At 48.2% G+C, this 18,422-nt stretch overlaps 1 long non-coding RNA gene across 3 annotated transcripts in view; it reads right to left on the bottom strand.

Annotated features, from left to right (window-relative positions):
* LOC142472115 (uncharacterized) overlaps window positions 1–18,422 on the bottom strand; it is a 65,439-nt gene that overhangs the window by 17,463 nt on the left and 29,554 nt on the right. The gene's annotated exons all lie outside the window — the stretch shown is intronic.

Here is an 18,422-nt window from a genome sequence, read left to right as displayed (position 1 = left end):
CCACATGAAAAGGCATCCAAAAACCTGGGAGAGAGCCCTGGGGGTCAGGGGACAGGGGACTCACAGACATCCACACTCAACAACACATGCAAATACAAAAATGCAAAAACGTGCTACACAAAGCCCGAGGAATGGTAAGCAGGACCAGAGGTGCAAATACACGGGGAGACAATGTGCAGGGACAAGGGGGGGCGTTACGTGTCAGGCACTTGGCCTTTCTTCAGGCCCGTTCCCACAGAAACGAGGTGCTACCCCTCAAATAAACGTCCTGTAGCTCATCCACAATGGGAAAATACTTCATTTCAGGTGAGTGATGTCAAAGGTGCGACACCCATCTCCTCCACTTCCAGCGTCACTGCGTCGCGTCACCACTCTGCCTGATCTGTGGGGAAGGCATGTCTTAAAGAGGCAGTCCAAGCTGCCATTTTTTATTTTCCCCCCTTTAATATGGGCATGAATACAAATCACACAAAGATAAGTAATTAGCTAAGCTGCCAATCGATCCGTTCTCCTGTGATCGATCGGCGAAGATACGGCTCAGGGGTTCACTAAATGGCTGTCGGTGCAGCAGAAGAGGACCAAAGGTGCAATGTTCTGTGGGGAAGATCATGTGACCAGGCAGGCACTAGATACAATTGGTGCACTGCTGGAGAGAGGGCAGGGCTCAAAAAGGGGTGTGCCAGAGACTGTTTCAGAAGAGGAAGGGGATGCGACTTTGTAAATGGTTTCTATAGAAACAAAAGATGCTTGTTACATTATAATACATAAAAAAATTCATTCAGAGTTTTTTTTTTTAATGCTACAAGTATTTTCTCATAGTACAGAACTGATTTATTTAAAAAAAAAAGACATGTAGGATATTGCTGAGTCTGCAGCTTTAAAATGCACGTTCTTATATACATCATATTCTGCCAATATATAAATCTGTGGTGTTCCAAAAGAACAATTGATCTGGAGACCATTTTGTTTTATCCCCTATCACCAGTGAGCTGTAAAACAAAATTCAAGTCTATTTTCCTTATATATATAAAAAAAAAAGAAAAGAAGGAAAGATAAAGTATAAGTTGCAGGGAATGCATCTTTGACCCTTTTTCTGCCTGCAACACGTTTCCGTATCCTCTGACACCGCAGGAGTTAAAGTGGTTCGTAGGGGTTAAAGGAAGCCCCTCCTGTGGACATCTGTAATGACAGTGAATCTTTTTCTATATTTCACATATTGATCTGTATTTTCCACCAAATCCGGGATGGATTCCGTGAAGATCCACAGGGGACGGTTGTAAACATCTTCTTATCCTCGGTCAATTTGCTACAAAGTAGCAGTGCATGCAAAAGGCCTCGGCCTGAAAGCTGCCGGGAGAATGAGTTCAATGAAACTATTTCAAGTGCATTCAATGGGAAGAACGCTACAGTGAATTAAACTTACATGGGAACAGTTTGCTCACACGTGTAACCAATGTAGTAACCAAGGAGGGAGAGGGAGTAGGCAGGGCCGCTGACTGGGGAAGGGGACAGCCGGGACAAGTGTCCTGGGCCGGGGGGGGGCTGCGGGGGGCGCCGGTCCTGTAGTTGGCGCCGGGTCTCGGCTCTCGCCAGCTGCAGGCCTCTCCGTCACTTTGTCCCACGCCGAGCTTCCGACGCTGGCGTGCGACGGGCCTCTCTGATGTCAGCACGTGCCGGAAGCAAGTTAGGCCCAGCTCCCGGCGTGCGCCGCCCGAGAGGGAGGCCCAGCGCGCGCCATGTGCTCAGCGTAGGACAGCGTAAGGGAGAGGCCTGCAGCTGGGGGCGAGCCAGCCCCCTACTCCCTTCTTTGTTACCACATGGTAAAAAGGACCAACACACAACACGGCTCCCAACCTTTGCTTACTTGAAGCCAATATATCTGTTATCAGTAGATATTGAGGGAACTTCATTATTTGTTATTAACAAAATGCTAATTGAATGCCATGTGTCTAACTGCACTCCTTAATTAACCCACATAACCTTTGCTGAACACTGTTATTACTACAATAATTTCATTTTCAGTCAGTTGCATGCAGGCCTGTTCTGTAATCTTATTATAGGGCTGAATTAAAGGACTGTTTTTTTTTCTTCACAATAGAACATCCGTAGTCCTGGATCTTTAGGCTTCTTACAAACACGCGTGACTCTCACATCATTTTTCTCCCCGGTTTTGTAATGTGGGTTGCTTGGCATATTCCCTGCTTAATAATGTAAAGGGGAGGGGGGGGGAAAGGGGAGCGGAGGGGGGGGGGGAAAGGGGAGCGGCGGGGGGGGAAAGGGGAGCAGAGGGGGGGGGAAAGGGGAGCAGAGGGGGGGGAAGGGGAGCGGAGGGAGGGGGGGAAAGGGGAGCGGAGGGGGGGGAAAGGGGAGTGGAGGGGGGGAAAGGGGAGTGGAGGGGGGGGAAAGGGGAGCGGGGGGGGAAGGTGAGCGGAGGCGGGGTGGGGGGGAAAGGGGAGCGGAGGGGGGAAGGGGAGCGGAGGGGGGGGGAAAGGGGAGCGGAGGGGAGGGAACGGGGAGCGGGGGGGAAAGCGGAGCGTAGAGGGGGTTGGGGGGGGGGAAAGGGGAGCGAAGGGGGGGTGAAGGGGGGAAAGGGGAGCGGGGGGGGAAAGGGGAGCGGGGGGGAAAGGGGAGTGGGGGGTGGGAAAGGGAAGTGGGGGGGAGGAGCGGGGGGGGGGTAGAGAGCAGGGGGCATATGTATTGTCATAATTTATGTATCCGCATGCCCCCCCCCGTCCGGGCGTCCGTCCGTCCCCCCGCTGGCTCGGAGGCTGGCCGCTCCCCCTTCTTGGTTCCCTGATGGCTCGGGGCTCGCTCTTCGCCCCCCCCCCCCCCATTCCCCGTGACCCGGGGCTCGCTCCCCCATTCCCCGTGACTCGGGGCTCGCTCCCCCGTTCCCCGTGACTCGGGGCTCCCTCGCCCGTTCCCCGTGACTCGGGGCTCGCTCCCCCGTTACCCCCCGGGCGACCGCTTGGTCCCCCGATGTGCCGCCCGGCTGCCGGAGCGTTCCTGTGTGGGGCCTGTGTGGGGCCTGTGTGTTCCTGTGTGGGGCCTGTGTGTTCCTGTGTGGGGCCTGTGTGGGCCTGTGTGTTCCTGTGTGGGCCTGTGTGGGGCCTGTGTGGGGCCTGTGTGTTCCTGTGTGGGGCCTGTGTGTTCCTGTGTGTTCCTGTGTGGGGCCTGTGTGGGGCCTGTGTGTTCCTGTGTGGGGCCTGTGTGTTCCTGTGTGTTCCTGTGTGGGCCTGTTTGTACCTGTGTGGGGCCTGTGTGTTCCTGTGTGGGGCCTGTGTGGGACTGTGTGTTCCTGTGTGGGCCTGGGGCCTGGCCTGAGGCGCGAGGCTGCGCCCCTGAAATAGGTGAGTTACTGGGGCCATATGTTGAGGCGGGACACGCAGTGGTGTGACTTACCTGGGCGGGAGGTGTGTGTGTGACCTTTGGCCCGTCACTCCGCCTCAGGCCAATGAGAGGTGTGCGGGGGCGGGCGGCCCAAGGGAGCCATCTCATTGGCCTGAGGCGGAGTGACAGGCCAAAGGTCCAATGCGATTTCCCCTAGGGACACAGGGAGACACATACAGACACAGACACATACGACAGTTTCAGAAATATATAGTAAGAAGATTGTCATGAGTAATAAGAGAGAGTACTTTGAATGTATAGGTTTTAGGGGGTTGGGGGAGTTATTTACAAAATTGCATCCTTATTAATTAAGAATGTGAGTCAGAAAAGGTAATCTGGGCTAAGTAAGGGAACAGTCAACCCACACGACAAATAAGTGTTCCTGGCTTTCAATAACTTGGTTAATTCTACAAGTAATAATTCCTCTTTTTCTTTCTTTTCCTAAATACCTTGTACAGTAAATAATAATGTCACGTGTGGTGCATTCACATGTGAGACAGCTCTGCAACTCCGTCTTTCCCCATTATCGCGTAGCACACAGTGCTTCCATTCCAGCCAGGGCTTCTGGGTAATCACATGCAAACTGCAGCCAGGGATTCTGGGTAATGACATGCAAACTGCAGGCAGGGATTCTGGGTAATGACATGCAAACTGCAGCCAGGGATTCTGGGTAATGACGTGCAAACTGCTGATATTAAGTTTAAAAAAAAAAAAACACGGTGCAAAACAGAACAAAATAATCATGGACAATAAAGATTTCTTTTGTTCTTTATTGTCCACAGTGACAATATCCCCACAAACATAGCTAGTCATATTTACGAAGAGGAGCTACTCCCACAATGTTGTGTGTATACATTGATCTTTAAGTACGCATGCCAAGTGAGTCAGCTACCCAGGTCTTCTTCTCCCAACAAGCTTACATTCTAATTGGGTGGGCAGATGGGAATTAGTAGAGAGGGAGATTATACATGCAAGCAAGCTGGAGATGGAGAGATGCGTGAGGTCGGTAAAAAGAAAGGAGTGACACAGGGAAAGAAGATGATAGACATGCATTCCTCTGTTTACAGTCTGCCAGTTTATCAAAGAAGAGATTAAGCTCCTAGACATTATCTATGACACCTCTGATCTGCACTGTGTCATCAGTTTAAATTCCCGGGCCTGTCCCAACACTGGAGCATGTAACAATATCGCTCTTATCTGAGATTCTTGCCAATTGCTCAAGACCTCCTGGTAAAAGCCAATGGGGCTTACACTTACGTTTTTACATTATGAAGGAGTAAATCTAACACTATTGTAGCCCTATAAACTTCCCGAAGGGCTACGTATCAAGACTAATTTTATCCTAAAATTGATACCACAGATGGAAGTAATACACTATTTTACTGCCCCTGCTCTTGCAACTTGGAGATGTCTTACAGACAGCAATAGGAGAAGTTGCAGTGCAAACTTATTCTAATGAAATGTGTGGCGTCCGGAACAGTAAATATAATTAATAATGCTTCCAGTAGCCACAAGGGAACCACTAGGGGAATGAAAGGACTCCAGATCATGGAGATCCATTGCTGTGCGGGTTCCCTGCCCCGTGTGTCTTACAAATTGCCTCTCCTGGGGACTTAGCATTAGGCTGCGCTTATAATGCCTGGCGACGGCGACTCGACGTCGCTCCGAAACAAATACGTTGACTCCGTCGCAAGGCTTATGGGGGATATTCTCGTAACTGCGATTTGGGTCAATCCGAGTCTAAAGAGCCCTTCCCAATCGGATCGGCATGCTTTGCTATTCCGTACGCCCTTCTCACATGTCCAATCCACGCGGAGAAGGCTTTTCTAGACGCGGTTTCGCTCCGGCTCCGCCAATCCGATCGCTTTGTCTAAAAAGCCTCCGACTCACATTTACTTGCGACAATTGGAATTCTCGTACCTCTTTAATAGCGACCGCTTCTAATAACTCCCATTTCTTTCTCTCGCCTCCTTCAGAGATGGCGAGATTGGGACTGTGAGTTCCATCCCGAGCCTGAAATATGGGTTAGGCTGAGAGAGCCAAACCCATAAAATCTGGCTGGCCATGGAGTTAGCCCCATCGCAGGTCATTCCGCTTCCAAAGCGCGTACAGTTCGGGCGTTTTCACTGTTAAACCGGGCGGTTTGTTACTTTTTATAGACGCGGTTTAAACCACGCGATTTGCTATACAGAATACGGATTTTGGGCAAGTTTGAATCCGTTACTTATGACCACGCCAAACCGCGTGGTTCGGCAATGACAAACTTTTGCATATCTCCCGTGGTCTCCAAAACGGAACATGGCACTATTCTAGCTGAGGTCTCGCCACCGATCTACAAAGTGGCATCACCGCCTCCTCTCTCTGCTGCTAACACCTAATAACCGAGCTTCCTGCTGGCTTTCTCCCCTGCTTTGTTACATTGGTTGCCTACTTTTAAAATCCGCTGAAATAATGACTCCCAGGTCCTCTCCTCTAATGCAGTTGACATTATAGCGCCATTAATCCTGTTTTCTGCCTTGGGGTTTTTGTGACCCATTGGAAGTATTTTGCACTTTTGGGCATTAAATTGTCGCTGCCGCACTCTTGATCCTTCCTCCAGTCTACTCAAGTCATTAATCATTTTGTTTAGCTCCCCTGGAGCGTCAACCTGTTGCAGATCTTTCTGTCCTCTGCAAAAAGGCAAACTTGTCAACTCAGAGCATTTGCAATGTCGCTAATAAAGATATTAAATAGCATCGGCCCCCGTACAGATCTCAGAGTTTCTCCACTTGTCACCAATACATCCCCACTTACCACATCCTTCAACCAATGTCACCCATTGTATCACCTTTTCCTGGGTGATCTTTTGCTGGTATACAACTACCGAGCCATGAGACACCCTCCTGCCCCCCCCCCCGCCCTCCCCCTGCGCCAATGATAGGTCTAAGAAATATGGTATTATTTATATCCTTCAATGAAAACGTGATACAGATGTGGTAAGTAGTTAGCGGTTATTAAAAGTGTACCATACTTAAATTGTCCATTAGTCCAGGGGTTGATTAAATTCAATCCAGAACCCCCCCAACAGGTCAGCATTTCAGGATAAACCAGCTTCAGCACAGGTGGCTTAATCAGTAACTGCTTCAGCACAGGTGGCTCAATCAGTGGCTCAGTCATCTGTGCTGAAGCTGGGATATCCTTAAAACATGACCCCTGAGGATGGGAGCTGAGCACCCCTGCATTATCCCATTATATTAGATATTAGGTTGGTGGTAGGTAAGTAAGGGGCTTCCTTCCTCCAGTTGATCTCCCAGCCACTTTGCACTGCACAAGCAATCTCTGCTATTACTAAGTATCTCTGGCACAGGGGAAGGAAGTCAGGATCAATTCCTAACCAATTCCTTTCCCAGGAAAGCACCTCATCCCTCCCATGGGATAGGCAGCAGTTCTTGGTCGTTACAATAGATGCTTTTTGGTGAGTTTTTTTGTTTGTTTTTTTGCCACTGGGCCACCTGGCTGTGAAATAATATTAATATTCTTGTATGTTGCTGCAATGTACACAGCACTGTGCATGGAATTACTATTTTGCCCATAGAGCTTGCAATCGAGATTTTGATGTATAAGATAAAGTGACTTGCCACAGGTCACAATTAGGCGCCAATAGGATCCGAACAGGAGATACCTGCTGTGATGGTACCCCTTAAAATGTGAAATCAGCAACACCCCTCTTACAGCCGGCAAAACATTTCTATTAGCTTACATGAGAATGACCTACCCACCTGGCCCCAGCACCGCTTTCCCTGGCCTTACACAGCGCGCCGTCAGGGGGCAGGACGGGGCCGGGCCAGTGACGTCACGGAGTTGGTTCACCCTCATTAGGCGAACCGCTCACGTGACTGGCCCTGCGCTCCGGTGAGCGCCAAATTTCAAAACTGCGTGAGACACACGGTTCCGCAAGCGTGCGCGAGCCCCTGCTAAAGCCGCTCTCATTGCAGCTGCAGGGGCTCAGTTTTGAGCAGCAGTACGCCTCAGCGCATAAGCGCTGACCATGCCCGAGGCCTAATACCTGCTACTCCCAGCCTATGTGGCAAACAGAAAGCCGTTGGCAACAGCATCAGTTTCAGCGAAGGAATGAATAAAGGGATTGGCATGTATCATTGTATTGCAAGTATCAACTGCATTTATCGTCCCTTTGGCTCGCAAGTATAATTGGCCATGATACAATTATGACCAACCGGACAGTCAAAGATTGAGCATGAAAGTATTTTTTTCATCTCCAGCACATACAGAAAGCGTATTGCACAGCAGATGCTAATGCCAATTATTGACTATGGAGACATAGTATATGGCTCGGCTTCTCAATCCCACCTTAGCAAACTTGACACCCTCTACAATTCAATTTGTCGTTTTGTTCTCCAATGCAACTACAACACACATCACTGCGAAATGCTCAAAGAACTAGATTGGTCATCACTAGAGTCTAGGCGCAAAGTTCACCTTTCCTGTCTCACCCTCAAATACTTTCTGGGCAAGCTACCCAGCTACCTGAACAAGCTCCTCACCCCTACCACATGCAGCACCTATCACCTGAGATCAGACTCCAAAAGACTATTCATGGTCCCAAGGCTCAACAAAGTATCCGGACGTTCCTCCTTCTCCTTCCGTGCACCCCAAAACTGGAACAGTCTACCAGAAACTCTCACATCCACCACCAGCTTAAGTTCTTTCAAATCTAAGGCTGTCTCACACTTTAATCTGGTCTGTAACTGTTTCATACGCTCATAATATATATTTTCTTTAACTGTGCACGCAATGTCTTGTATATAATATATACCTTGTTCATTTATGTAACTGTATTTGTAACCATGTATTATTTTGTTTTACTCTGTGCCCAGGACATACTTGAAAACGAGAGGTAACTCTCAATGTATTACTTTCTGGTAAAATATTTTATAAATAAATACTGTTAATACCAGTGTCAAAGAGGCTTAAAAAGTACTGGTACTGCGTCAGATGTTAAATAAAAAAATCTAGATTTTTTAAACATTGGGGCACGACACTTACTTTTTGTTTGCTTGATGTAGGTTGTGATGCCTTTCTGTGCACCAATATTAGAGTTTGATGAAGTTCTAGTGTACCGAGTGTTCAAAGCTGCATAGATTTCTTCACCAGGTGCACTGTGTGTGCTATAAATGTACCCGCCTCATTTGGAAAAAGCTTTATGCTAGACAAATAAGAGGGATCTTGAAAACGGTTCTTTAAAAAGACTGTGGTACTAAGTGTACGTAATGCAAAAGAAAGTAGTGGTGCTCTACGTTTGAAAATAAAAAGTAGTGGTACTCGTACATCCTTATGCACTAGTGCAGGGGCGGCCAACTTCAGTCCTCAAGGGCCACCAACAGGTTATGTTTTAAGGATACCCCTGCTTCAGCACAGGTGGCTTCAACCAGTCCCAGCTTCAGCACAGGTGGCACAATCAGTCCACGCATATCCTTAAAATCTGACCTGTTTGTGGCCCTTGAGGACTGGAATCCCCCCCCCCCCCCTGAATCACGCTTTAACCAATGGTGGCAAAGACCCCTGCAAAGAATTGCAGCCCCCCCCCCCCCTGCTCCGAATGGATCAATCACTTCTGCTTGGTTCTCTCTTAATGAAGTGTTTCCAATAGCTGGTACCCTGCGCTAGTTCGGATAAACAAGTATTGAAATGCCGACAGGAGATAAACTGCAAGTAGATGCTCGATACATTTTCTTCTTCTTCTTCAGAATTCCAGTTAATTAAAGCTCACTAAAGCTTCACACGCTGCCTCAGTGGTGTGGTTAATTAAAACCCTGGCTGAAATAATTCCACCCGGGGCCTATTTCCCCTCCCGGCAGATATTTCTCATTCTTGAATTAACCCTCACATTTCCAGCATAGCGATTTTTAGCAACGGAATTGTACAACGGCCTCCCTTACTATCCTGTATGAATATGGGATTAAAGGGCTTATTCTGTGTCCTCCGGAGAGACTGATTGGGGCGTTATCAGTAGGGTTGCCAGATGACTTTTCCAAAAAATACTGGACACAATGATGAATATTATGACGATACACACACACAAACGTTCCGTGCTGTTTCCTCCTCTCCTTGGCCCCACCCCCAGGCTCCTGATACCTCCTCCTGATTGGCTGCTGCTGAGTAATACAGACAATCAGGATGGAGGAAGCTGCCCAGCCCCCTAACAACAGCCCTGCTCTCTCCCTGCACGGGGAAACTTATTGGCTCGTGCCTGAAAAATGTAACGTACAGCACTGCGTACATGGCCAGTGCTATGTAAAAGAAAAAATAATAGTACCTCTATATATTGGGAATGGGCAAATTCTATTTACTGTTTCATTCCCTCTTTAACCCTCCTCTTACAGAATGAAAAGGCACCACAGCGACCTCCTGTGGCCAAGATCAGGGAACACATCTTTGTTGCCTAATGCAGATCCCGATTTACTTGTGTGACTATGCTGCACTTTATACACAGGAGAGACAATCGGTCCCTAAACCCCCACCCCGTAAGTCTCACAAACTGGTTTAGGGATCTGATCTGATACAAAGAGGTCAAATGCCATCAGGGTGATGGCTCAACATGGGTAGGCATCACTGGGTCTCAAATCACGGTCTCCCATGTCAGAGGCCAGTACCTTAGCCCAAGGGTGGGGCCACACCAGTCCTCAAGGGCCAGCAATAGGGCGGGTTTTCAGGATATCCCTGCTTCAGCACAGGTGGCTCAGTCATTGGCGTGTCTCCGGCGTCAAATGATGCCGCGGGGTCATGTGACATCGCGTTGCCTTTGTGACGTGTCCCACTGAAGGGAGGAAATAATGCGTGTCAGATAGAGAGGTAATATTTCCATGACGAGGGTGAGTTGGGCAGTGTGCGACTCTCTTTGTAGTCTGTTAGTATACACTGTATAGTATTGATTGTAGCAAAGAGCTGGGGTACACGTAAACAGGTAAAAATCCTTCATCAGGTCCCAAAACCCAACTCTAATTCTTCTGTCCTCCACCTTCGGCTTTCAGAGAACACCGACTGCGCCAAAATACATCAAAAAGGTTAAATTAACAAGGTTTTATTGACCCAGTAAAGCCCATTTTTTCATGGATACATTCTAATGTGTGCTACAGTAACCCCTTCAGTGGTGAACAGGGGTCAGCAACGGGTTGAAAAAGATACATTATTTGTCCATCTAGCAGAGAAGGGATTAAGGGGGTAATTCTATATTGTCCAACAAAAATTCCCATGGACTTCAATAGAGATGTGTGGCCACAAATATAGAATAGGGCCTCAAGTACTGTTAAGATGCAAAACGGAGGTCGCGTATCACGGCCTTGTCCTGGCTCTGCAGCCTGGCTAGAACCATACAAAGATATTAGCATTTCATACAGCCTTGCTTTTCACACAGAGAGTCCAATATGGACACTACAACCTTGGAAATTGGCCGCCATGTTTAAGACGCGTGGGTAGATCTTGCAATGGATGGGATACTTAAATGCAGGTGACATGTAACCTGTCAAGAGAGTGTGAAGTGAGTGTTAAGAATGCGCCACCTCCCATGTTCAGCCTAATTCCCCTCCTTGGGGAAATGGCATGCAAGCAAATTGCTGACAATCCAGATTCATTGGTTTAATGCACCAGAGTTAGTGCAGAACACAAACGTATATCAAGTTTATAGGGTCTTTTTAGTAGAATCCGATGACTTATTCAGTAGGAACAGTGCATACACAGGAATTCTCCCTTTTCTGTGCCTATTTTCTCCTACTAGCTCTTGGCAGGGACTTCAAAATGATTTAGATCTTATCAAGCATTCCACTGGGCATAACGGAATTCAGCGGAGGACCCTAGGGGTCAACAGGAAACATTAACAATGAAGCAAAAGAACGCTGAAAAGAAATCCATCTTGTTGGCAAGTAGATTTGCGTTTATCTTGGAGTGCGTGAGTGTACCCCTCTTAGATTCTGCCATGGTAAGCCACATATAGAAATAGGGGAATGAGCAGACCTCTGTTCCCGTTAATACATTTTCCTCCTAATAATGGCCCCATTGAAACAAGCCCTAACCGCTTTAGGGCCATTGTTTCCGACCCCTTTGACCCACTCACTGATCAGCAATAGCTGTGGAACCATTGCTTGGTATTCTGCACGAGGAAGATTCATTAATGAGATCCTACGAGAAGTACTAACTCATACTAGGGGTGTTTTGGGTCCCCCCCAAAAAATAGTGTGTTGGTTTTGTGAAAAACCATGGGGGAAAAAAACTAAAAGTAAGCATAACTTTTCTTCCCTCAAATGTTTGCGAGTTTTTTGGTTCACAAACTCAATAGTTCACCCTGTTAATTATTACTGGTGAGTATATTAGTCTTTGACCGAGCCTCTGATTGAGCCACCTGTGCTGAAGCTGGGATATCCTGAAAACCTGTCCTGTTGGGAAGGGGGAGGGGGGGTGGGGAAGCCCTTGAGGACTGGACTTGAGAACCCCTGACACCCAGATAACATTTCTTTGCATTCATTGCCAAAATAGGTGGGCGTTTGATACATAGGGAGTTATTTAAATAGAGATAGTAATGATTTGGTCATTTAAAAAAAATATATATATTAATTATTTTACAAAGTTTATATCTTTTCCAGGTGCAGATTTACAATCCTCTCCTCCACTCCAGCGACCGAAAAACCGTAAACTTCGAAAGCTTTGAGCTTAGAAAACCTGGCGGCTTTTTTATTATGAAAACACACAGAATGCTTATCGCTCTCTAAAAATACCATAATTCACATCAAATTCCACGGTGCACAGGGTAGGGGAAATGAGGACACAAAAATCTAGTCAGGGTAAAGATCCTGGTTAGACAAGAAACCCGCAATTGCACTCAAAGAAGACAACTATAGGTGGGACCAAAAAATATATTCCCAAACTTGTAGCCTACTGTGCCAAGCGACGCAAAACAAAAAAGCTTTAATTAGAACATAATAGGGGACATCAGTGGGGAGTGTAGGGTAGAAACACAAGTGTATTTAAAATTAGGTGGTGGTTGACACGGAGTACATAGAGGTTAAAGGCTCCTCTAAAGCCCAAACATGCAGACCTCACATATAAGAGAGAAGATGTCTCAAAAAATACATGGTGTCATAAATGGAATATATCCAAACAGGTACACAGAGGTTCCTAAATAGAAGCTCTTATTGGTAAGCTGTATAGACGCTGATTACTCTCATTCACACTCAGTGTATCAAACAACTCCCACATTGGTAAGAGTGCTCACAAAGTGTAGCAATTTATGTGTGTTGCAAAAACTGACCCAAATAACTTAAATCTCTGCTGAAGTGTAAACTCTACCAAGAAAACAGTGTAGTACAATGTATATACAATGGTAGTATATTTGGTAACACTCAAGTAAAACAGGGAAAATAGTGCTGCTGGTGTATACACATAGCAATTAAACACTTTAAATCCTCTATTCCCTGAGTTCAGTTTTGCTGCCAAAACCCCCTCGGACATTGCAGGATGAAACAGATCAATGGGTCATACTGTATGTATATAACGTTGCTGCATACACATAGCATACACAAGGCCTAATTGGCCGAATAAGTAATGATCTACTGTATCAGTGCTTGATACTACCAGTACAGCCGGGTGGATGTTGATATCCTCGGTACACCGGAGCTCCTAACCCAGCGGGTCACCACCACCGGCGTCAGTAGAGTGACGTCATATAAAACCGACGGTCCGTTTCGCGTAAAGAATTACGCTTCGTCAGGGCAGGCGCCAGTGGAGATGCAGCCTTACTGAGACTGCAGGTGAGGGAATAAGTGCAGTAGATGGCAGTGTTTGGCCACAATGGTTGGTAGGAGCGACTGTGGGTGTGGGACAGTAGCTATGGGTTAATTTAAGAGGTGAGTTTTAAGGCTTGTCTTAAAGGTGGGGAGAGAAGGGTGCTAGATGTATAATGATGGTGAGGGATTAACCCACAGGTAAGGGGCAGTGAGGGAAAGGGGTTTAAGACAATTGAGAGCAGTAGAGGTGAAAGGGGTGGAAAGGAGACAGTTATGGGTAGAGCGCAGGAGACGAGCAGGGGCTTAGCGAGAGATCACAGCTGATATGGAGGGAGGAGCAGAGGAGTGGACCGGAGGAGAACTTTGTGGGTTTGATGGGAAGCCAGGAGAGGGATTTAAGGAGGAGATGAAACTGATTTGGGAGAAAGTGAAATGATGTGGAAGTTGATATCCTAATGAGGTTGCTACATCAATGCAAATTTTTCTGCAGTGCTTTTGCAGAGGCCCCGTGCTCTTCTCCAAGGCATTTAAATTAAATGCCGGGGGATCGCGCGGGCCTCTGTAATCTACTTACCAGGATTCAGAAGCCTTGTTGTGCCGCATCGCCATGGCAACGTGGCGTCAAATGACACAGCGGGACCGTGTGATGTGACATCACATGACCCCACGGCGTAATTTGACGCCCATTGCCAATGGCAACAGGGTCTTGTTATGTCACCGCAGTGTCATTTGATGCCAGTAAAAAAGTAAGGGGGGCGCGAGCACCTGGGGAATCAGGCAGGGGGGGCGCAGCTCCAAAAGTTTGCGCTCCCATGCCTTAACCCAGCGGTGCGCAAACTGTGGGGCGCGACCCCCAGGGGGGGCGCGACCCTGCCGACGGGGGGCGCGGGGTTTACAGAGGCCCCGCGCGCTTCCCGAAGGCACTTAAATTAAGTGCCGGGGGAGCTGCAGGGCCTCTGTAAACCTTACTTACCGTGGCTCCGGCGGCTTCCTCCCTGCGGCGCCATGGCAACGCGGCGTCAAAATGACGCTGCGAGGTCATGTGACGTCACGTTGCTATGGCAACGTGACGTCATTACGCCGGAGCGCGGGTAAATTGGGGTTGGGGGGGGCGCGGGAGCGAGGGGACAGCCGTCAGGGGGGCGCAGGGAAAAAAGTTTGCGCCCCCCTGCCTTAACCCATTGACTGTTGCGTTATGTACGCCAAACATGAGTTTGTGCAGTGCATTGTGGGTCCCTCTGGTGGCGTTTATGGTTTTGCTTGTGAAACACACTTGGCCCAAGCTTTACTAATATTGGGGGAGCACTGCCCTCTAGAGTATTGCAGCGGTATTTAAGCGCACTGTTTCCACATGTGGGGCCCAGGTCTCCGATTTAGCACGCCAACACTCCTATTCATTTGCACTGGAGTAACGGGGTGCTAAAACCCGTCGCGTTTCTATGGCAACTAGACACCGTGTGATGTCACGTTGGTGATGTCCACTGCGGTTTTCGAAGGACGAGGAGGGCGGCAGCAAGGAGGCGGCCTAAGGGCCTTCCCATTAGGCCCCAGAGCGCGGCAAATGTATATGGGGGCGGACATTTTGCCGCCCCAAAATGTAACCGCCTTGGGCCCGGCATAACGGGCCTAATGGAAAGTCCGCCGCTGCTCCTCAGATACTTATGGTTTGTCTGCTTAGCCATTATCACTGTACAAATAAAGAACAAAAGTTAAAAAAACGATTTCGCTGTATATGTGAGGATTCGGTCGTATCGCCAGAACACGTAAGATATAGAGGGTAAAAACAGCCCAAATAATTAGTTTGACAGGGAAAATATGTTTAAAGGTATCTGTTTCCTACATGTATTCTATTAAATATGCCACTGCCTTCCGGTCAGTTTGCTCGTAGGAGGGACGGCCTACTTAAACTTTGTTCCCTCCAGTTAAGACTTGTCTTTTGGGGGGGGCATAAAAGCGGGATAGATGACCGCAGAAGATACTGTACCATATGTAGGGATGTGCACATTTATCACTGAAGTTCGCAAATCAGGCATAATTTACAAGGCCGTAAATGTGCAAAAATATGATTTACCAGACCTAGCGCTCATTAGGAACAAGATCGGGTTCAATTAGCAACTGGAAAAATGGACCAGTCTGCTGAGGGACACCTGTGTTAAAACACAGAATTTGGAGCTCGTGGTTAATTCACAACAATATGAACAACCCCGGGTCTGGGTCGGCTTTAGGGCGAGGCGCTCGCCTTGGGCCCCACGTCTTCAGGGGCCCTGTGCTCTCCCTCCTCTTGTTCGTGCCAGGATCCAACTTCCACCCGACCAGAGCAGGGAGCGCGGGGCCCCCAGAACGACAAGACCGCTTCTCGCCCAGCGGTGAGAGGTGTTTTTTTTTTTGGGGGGGGGTGGGTGATGGGGTCTTAACTTCTCCGGAGTGGCCCTCCTCCTGCAGCGTCATGTTGCCATGGTGACCGACGTCAAATGACGCTGCGACGTCATTTGACGACACTGGCGGAGGAGTTCCACTCTTCAAGGTAAGTACCATTAACTTTTTCCACAGGAGGGCTCCCCGCTGCCTGCGTGCCGCCTTGGACCCCGCAAAGGTTAAGGTTAAGGTTGGCCCTATGATGTCCCCAAATTGAGCTGGAGTGGGGTTCACTGTCTTTCAATGACCCAAGAGACTCTCACTTAATGAGACCTTGAGCTTTGTGAGGTGCTACCTGGGGTAAGGGTCCTCCAGGTTGTGAAACTGGGTGATTCCCCCTGGCAGGTTGGATCTATCTCTGTGGTAGCATTTGATTGTAATCATATATCTGTACATGTAACGGGCATGGAACCCGCCCCTTCTTCTCTTTTCTGTACCCGAGCCCCCCATGAGATATTAAACAGCAATTAAAAAATTTGGAGAGAATGTCACGGTGCAAGACCCTTTCAAAACTGCACTTGTTGCAAAATTCGAGCAAAATTTCTGGCCATCTGTAGTTTTGTGAAACCGTCATGAAAAACTCGGACACCCCTTCACTTCTCTGACCATGGGTGAGCCAGGTACAGAGGTGGGCCACCAACAGGTTAGGTTTTCCTGGATATTCCTGCTTCAGCACAGGTGGCTCCATCGAAGACGGAGCCTCTGATTGAGCCCCCGGTGCTGAAGCTGGGACTGATTGAGCCTCCTGTGCTGAATCTGGGACTCATTGAGCCTTCTGTGCTGAAGTTGGGACTCATTGAGCCACCTGTGCTGAAGCAGGGATATCTTTAAAACTTGGCCTGTTGATGGCCCTTGAGGACTGGAGCCCTGGCCATGTACCTTGAGGAAAGTGATGGCACGCAGAATTGGAGTTGACCAGTGGATGGCAGTATTCATTCTTCTAATCACAATGGCAGCCATAAGGCCGGAGCAGACCCTTCCATAGACAGCAGTCATGTGACCAGTCATGCGACAGGCGTCTTGTGCATGTTTACCAGCAGAGGACAGTGCAAGCTTTGTCTGCTTCCCCTTGCACACATGAATACACGCATAAACCATGTTCAAAAAAAGGGCGAACCCCCCAAGGTAAAAAGAATAGCCAAGACACTTAACCCTTCGTTGCCAACGGGACCTGCAAAGCTCTGCTTACAGGGCATGGGGGTAGCACTAAGTGGTAAATGCTAGACCAGGCTTGGCCAACGCCAGTCTTCAAGGGCCACCAACAGGTCAGGTTTTCAGGATATCACTGCTTCAGCACCGGTGCCTCAATCAGTCTCTGCTTCAGCACAGGTGGCTCAATCAGAGGCCGATCTGCCGACTGAGCCTCTGATTGAGCCACCTGTGCTGGCGCAGAGATATGCTGAAAACCTGACCTGTTGCTGGTCCTTGAGGACTGGAGTTGCCCGCCCCTGTTCTAGAAACTCAGAAGCGGGACGTTCGTGCCGTTTTGGGTTGAGAATCCCTATTGAAGTCGATGTATGTAGATTTGTTTTGGCCGAGAGCGGGCAGCTTGGTGGGTAGAATGATGATGATAGAATTTACACCTCTGTGGTTTCAGTGTCTGCCTTGCCAAGTGGGGCCAGATTGCCACGTTAACAGCAACAAACACATTTCACATGGCAATGCCAGTGTTCGTGTGCGTCTAGTGCAGGCGTGGCCAACTCCAGTCCTCAAGGGCCAGCGACAAGTCAGGTTATCAGAATGTCCCTGCTTCAGCACAGATGGCTGAGCCACTGATTGAGCCACCTGTGCTGAAGCAGGGATATTCTAAAAACCTGACCTGTTGGGGGGGGGGGTGTCTTGAGGACTGGAGTTGAGAACCCCTGGGGTGCCACCGGAAGAGCCTGTACCATTGCAGTGCAATGTATTGCTGGTTCTTCTGGCAACGCGGGGGTTAATTGAACAAATGGACAAGTTGCAGACACACCCAGCGCTCATTCAATAGTACTCACTACCGCAGGCGACGTCTACACACTAACAGGACCTCTCTCCCATCCGCCACTGATGCAAATTAAGATTGTATTTATTAATTGGCTATGTACAGACATGGGAAAATCCAGTGTTTTACAGGGAATCTTCCCCTTCGTCAGGGAAACGGGGCATAGGAAATCACCCTAGGGAGCACAGTGATAACTTGCCAAGGTGACAAAGAGCTGACAACCAGGTTAACCCACTTCAAAGGTTGACCACTCCTGTTTAGACTAGGTCTTTTTTTCTGCACCTCTTACAAGCGACCCAAGCAAGTTAGAAAAGGATTCTAAACTGTTCTCCTAAAAGTAAGTTCTGCATACTCCCATGCATTGAAGTCTTTGGGGATTTGGGTTTTTTTTCGGCTTGAACGGCAGTTCTGGCAGATATAGTCCCCAAAAAATCTTACACCGGGTGTGTGAAATCCAAACCTTACATTGCAAACCCCAAATACCGCACCCTTTAAGAAAATCATATAGAACCAGAACCAGAACACTAGGCCGAGTTCTTATCGCCATATATCTTTTTCATTACTTAACCTTTTCCAGTGATATTATTTTGGTTTCACAATTGTTTTTATGATGTTATTGTTATTTTAAGCGCGGTATTATGCCATGTCAGCCTCTCCCTACTTATTTTGAGATAAACTTGTCGGCGTTGTGGAGGTTAAAACGCATTAAGCGCATTTTTGGCAAAAAGTCACCAAATGCACTTCCTGGCTTGGAATTTCTTAATATTTAAATTGAAAAACTCATTAAGTGCCTAATTAATCACATGGTTGCCAGATGGCTTCTCTAGAACATAATGGTGAAAGGTACGACGCGCTGCACACACACA

Source organism: Ascaphus truei, chromosome 21 (assembly GCF_040206685.1).
Source record: "Ascaphus truei isolate aAscTru1 chromosome 21, aAscTru1.hap1, whole genome shotgun sequence".
In the NCBI taxonomy this organism is placed as follows: domain Eukaryota; kingdom Metazoa; phylum Chordata; class Amphibia; order Anura; family Ascaphidae; genus Ascaphus; species Ascaphus truei.
Note: the sequence above shows the minus strand (reverse complement) of the source record. Positions and strands in the feature narration are given on the sequence as shown.